The sequence below is a fragment of the Salvelinus fontinalis genome, chromosome 6 (assembly GCF_029448725.1).
Source record: "Salvelinus fontinalis isolate EN_2023a chromosome 6, ASM2944872v1, whole genome shotgun sequence".
Lineage (NCBI taxonomy): Eukaryota > Metazoa > Chordata > Actinopteri > Salmoniformes > Salmonidae > Salvelinus > Salvelinus fontinalis.
The window spans coordinates 52,115,974-52,121,536 of record NC_074670.1 but is presented as its reverse complement, the minus strand read 5'-3'; positions in this window follow the sequence as shown (position 1 = coordinate 52,121,536).

Genomic DNA, 5,563 nt, shown 5'->3' with positions numbered 1-5,563 from the left:
AGGACAGAAGCGACATAATGGGGACAAGAATCATGAGACCTGGATCAAATCATCTCTCTAGGGAAATTCCACCTGAGCACTATTTAGAAAATTAGTACTGGTGAAACGTTTAGTCTGTTTGAGCATCTATAAATGCATGGTACAGATGTAGGAACTAAATTTGAGCCAGTTTGCAATAGCATGAAAATAATCCTGCAGCGACAGGAAATGTGAATTGTTATGTGGATTATAATTAATGGACATTTTTGTAGAGGATGATGCATTTTTTGAAGGGGAAATCAAGTATCAAATGTCATTTTTAAACCTCTAATACATTGCAGGAAATGCATTGCAGGAGAATTCTCCTGCAACAGGGTGATCAATTTAAGTGCCTTCATCTGTACTCAACAATCAGCAGCATTCACATTGTATCCTCAGTCTCTAGGCTATGTGAAGCAAATACATGTTTCAGGAAAAACACTGTTCTATTGTGTTTATGATCAAAAGTTGGACCGGGAGTTTGGAAAAATTGCCTCTATGGGAAGAGGTTGTAAAGTTAGGCATAAAATAAACATACCGATTTTAGTATGCTTTAAAAATAGGGTATGGTGTTTCCTTCACTCAGCATTCATGGTTGTTTGTGTATTTTTATTTATGTGTGGTGGGGGAGGTATCCGTTCATAGAGGCTCATGGTCACTCAGTTATGCACGTAGTGATGGTCCACACACACACACACACACACACACACACACACACACACACACACACACACACACACACACACACACACACACACACACACACACACACACACACACACACACACACACACACGAGAAAGGCTCCACTTTCACAAATGTAATGTAGAGCGCCACAGGGCCTGGTGCTGCTCTTTTCTTGAATAAATGTTTTATTCTGATGAGGGGGCATTAGTAATGCAGGCATTAGCGTGTGTGTGTGTGTATGAGTGTATGAGTGTATGAGTGTATGAGTGTGCCTCTGTGAATGCCAGTGTGCATGGTTTTGGTGTATGTGTGCGTGTGCGTGCGCGTGTTATTCCAACGATGAAGCTTTGAATGGCATTAATGCAGTTGTGATGGAATCAGGCAGAGTTAAGATTCCATCTCTGGCTGCCCATGGCAACTCATAGGCTTATACCCTGCTGTCCATGACCCCTTCAACCCTTTCTGATCCCTGACCTCTGATCTCTCTGCTCATCTATATATTGAGAGTGAAAAGGGCATCTGTCAAAGCCAGCTCTCTTTCTCTCAACACTCACCGTCTGTCATGTTCACACCAGCTCAACTTATGCAGATCGACGCTTTCTCTTCCCACAATTCATACGCCGGAAATAGATTTTCGCTGAAGGCAATTTACTGTCTGATCGTACTGTGCACCAGTGCAGGCAATCTGCACTATGTATTCCACACAGCTGCCTGTGTACTGTACAGTGTGTGTGTGTGTGTGTGTGTGTGTGTGTGTGTGTGTGTGTGTGTGTGTGTGTGTGTGTGTGTGTGTGTGTGTGTGTGTGTGTGTGTGTGTGTGTGTGTGTGTGTGTGTGTGTGTGTTTAATTGCATTAAAATGCACTTGCGCATAACACAAACACACTCACATACACACAGATCAGTGTTGGTCTGACATTACCTACAGAATAGAGCAGTATGATGATGTCCCACAAGGCTTTGGTCTGTCATTGTTATATTGTTTTCATTGTTTATCCCCCCCTCACTCTCTCTCTCTCTCTCTCTCTCTCTCGCGCTTGCTCTCTTTCTCTCCCCTCTCCTTTATGAGGAGTAAAACAGAGAGAAAAGTGAGTGCAGCTGTCAGAGGTCGTGCTGTGTTCTCCTGCCTTACCTCCTGTTACCTGCCACACCATGCACCTGTCGCAGGCAGACACACCTCTCACACAAAGAGTAGGAAGCAGGGAGGGAGGGGCCACTCCAAACTGAATATGCTGCAGTAATAACTGTATAGGGTTGAGACAACCGTAGAATATCTACTGTTTGTGTGAAAATTAAATTAAGAATGTCACAACAGTACAGAATAGAGTCAAGGGCCTCATGTATTTTCAAAGCACATATAATTTGTGTGTTAAAGGTTTTATGTTGATACTGAATGTTGATTATAAAGATTGGGAGGAGACCAAATTAAATGTTATTTTCATTTGGTAGTGCCAGGTATTATTACAAGCTTAGCTTTTATTACTGTTATTGTCACAGTGCCAGGTTTGTGCTGGATACTTGTAGACGTTGTGTCTTGGCTGTAGTCCTACGGGCCTGAGCAGCTAGGTCATTACCTACTAAATCCTTCAGCCACACATTCATTTATAGTACAAAGATGATCTTATTGTAACACACACACACACACACATACACACATAACACATATGGAATTATGTAGTAACCAAAAAAGTGTTAAACAAGTCAAAATATATTTTATATTTGAGATTCTTCAAAGTAGCCACCCTTTGCCTTGATGGCAGCTTTGCACACTCTTGGCATTCTCTCAACCAGCTTCATGAGGTTCCATTTCAATTAACAGCTGTGCCTTGTTAAAAGTTAATTTGTGGAATTTCTTTCCTTCCTAATGTGTTTGAGCCATTCAAATGTGTTCTGACAAGGTAGTGGTGCTATACTCAAATAAGCAAAGAGAAATGACAGCATCATTACTTTAAGACATGAAAGTCAGTCAAAGCAGAAAATTTCAGGAACTTTGAACGTTTCTTCAAGTACAATCGCAAAAAAACATAAAGCGCAATGATGAAACTGGCTCTCATGAGGACCGCGACAGGAAAGCAAGACCCAGAGTTACCTCTGCTGCAGAGGATAAGTTCATTCGTGTTAACTGCACCTCAGAAATTGGAGCCCAAATAAATGCTTCACAGAGTTCAAGTAACAGACACATCTCAACATCAACTATTCAGAGGAGACTGTGTGACCAGGCCTTCATGGTCAAATTGCTGCAAAGAAACCACTACTAAAGGACACTAATAAGAAGAAGAGACTTGCTTGGGCCAAGAAATACGAGCAATGGACATTAGACCGGTGGGAATCTGTCCTTTTGGTCTAATGAGTCCGAATTTGAGATTTTTGGTTCAAACCGCCGTGTCTTTGTGAGACGCAGAGTAGGTGAACGGATGATCTCCTCATGTGTGGTTCCCACCGTGAAGCATGGATGAGGAGGTGTCATGGTGTGGGGATGCTTTGCTGGTGACACTGTCAGTGATTTATTTAGAATTCAAGGCACACTTAACCAGCATGGCTACCACATCATTCTGCAGCGATGCACCTATCTGGTTTGCTCTTAGTGGGACTATCATTGGTTTTTCAACAGGACAATGACCCAACACACCTCCAGACTGTGTAAGGGAAATTTGACCAAGAAGGAGAGTGATGGAGTGCTGCATCAGATGACCTGGCCTCAACAATCACCCAACCTCAACCCAATTGAGATGGTTTGGGATGAGTTGGACCGCAGAGTGAAGGAAAAGCATTCCACAAGTGCTCAGCATATGTGGGAAATCCTTCAAGACTGTTGGAAAAGGATTCCAGGTGAAGCTGGTTGAGAGAATGCCAAGAGTGTGTAAAGCTGTCATCAAGACAAAGGGTGGCTACTTTTTTTAAAATTTGTTTAACACTTTTTTGGTTACCACATGATTCCATATGTGTTATTTCATAGTTTTGACGTGTTCACTATTATTCTACAATGTAGAAAATCTAAATAAAGAATGAAAAAGTCAAAATAAAGAAAAAACCCTAGAATGAGTAGGTGTGTCCAAACCTTTGACTGGTACTGTATGTCTGAACGTGTGTGTATTTGTGTATGGCTGAATGTGTGTGTTTGTGTGTGTGTTATTCCACTCATTCTCTGTCTCTCCCTCTCTCCCTCCCACTCACCCTCCATTCCCTCTCTGCCTCTCCTCACATCGCTCCCCTGCTGTTTTCTGTCTTGACTTCCCTTCCTTGCCTCCCTCCCTTCCTCTCGCCGACTGTTATTTGTCATAGCTGTGGTGTGCACTTTTAAAACATCTGCTTACATTAATAGCACACTTTAGCATCAATGATGTATTTCTTTAAACATATCTGCACATATTCATTACATGGATTTATAAGTCCTCCTGTAGAGCACCTGTACAGTCAATTTATACCAGGCCTGATCAGACTCATCAGCACATCTTAAATATTCAAGGCAGGCCCATTAGATTTATGGTCTGCCTGAGCAAAGATTATTTAAACAGAGTTTTTTTTTCACATATATTTTTTTCTGAAAAGGACACAATTCTTTTCTAGTTGTTTATGCAAAGTCAGCCGTTATACAGTCTGTCTCAGACTGCCGATGATAAAGGACGAGAAAAGATGTGATCACTTGGATTTGGCATGTTTCTGCCTACCTCTGCAGTATTTCACCACACACACATACACTCTCTCCCTCTCACTCTCTCTCACACACACATTTTTCTAATCTGATTGTTCTGGAAAACTGAATTTAAAATTGCAATCAGTCTGTAGTGCAATTATTAGTCTGTAGTGCAATTTTTCCTTCTGTGCTGAACCCTCAATGCAAAAGAGCATAATCAGCACAGCCTCAACAGTTGGGGGGGGGGGGGGGGGAGAAGAGACAGAGACAGAGACAGAGACAGAGACAGAGAGACAGAGAGACAGAGACAGAGAGAGACAGAGAGAGACAGAGAGAGACAGAGAGAGAGAGAGAGAGAGAGAGAGAGAGAGAGAGAGAGAGAGAGAGAGAGAGAAAAGTCGGAAAGTAATGACCTCTTGACTTTTTCCACATTTTGTTACGTTACAGTCTTATTCTAAAATTGATTCAATAAATAAAAATGCTCAGCAATCTACACACAATACTCCATTATGACAAAGCAAAAACCGTTTTTAAAAAAAATATTTGCTAATTTATTACAAATAAAAAACAGAAATACCTTATTTACATAAGTATTCAGACTATGTATACTTATAGACTCGAAATTGAGCTCAGGTACTTCCGGTTTCTATTGATCATCCTTGAGATGTTTCTGCAACTTGATTGGAGTCTACCTGTGGTAAATTGAACTGATTGGACATGAATTGGAAAGGCACACATATGTCTATATAAGGTTCCACAGTTCACAGTGCATGTCAGAGCAAAAACCAAGCCATGTGGTCGAAGGAGCTGTCCGTAGAGCTCCGAGACAGGATTGTGTCGAGGCACAGATCTGGGAAAGGGTACCAAAACATTTCTGCAGCATTGAAAGTCACCAAGAACACAGTGGCCTCCATCATTCTTAAATGGAAGAAGTTTGGAACCACCAAGACTCTTACTAGAGGTGGCCGTCCGACCAAACTGAGCAATTGGGGAGGGGAGGTGACCAAGAACCCAATGTTGACTCTGACAGAGAGTTCCTCTGTGGAGATGAGAATAACTTTCAGAAGGACAACCATCTCTGCAGCACTCCACCAATCAGGCCTTTATGGTAGAGTGGCCAGGCGGAAGCCAGTCCTCAGTTAAAGGCACATGACAGCCTGCTTGGATGCACCTACAGACTCTCAGACCATGAGAAACAAGAGTATCTTGTCTGATGAAACTCTTTG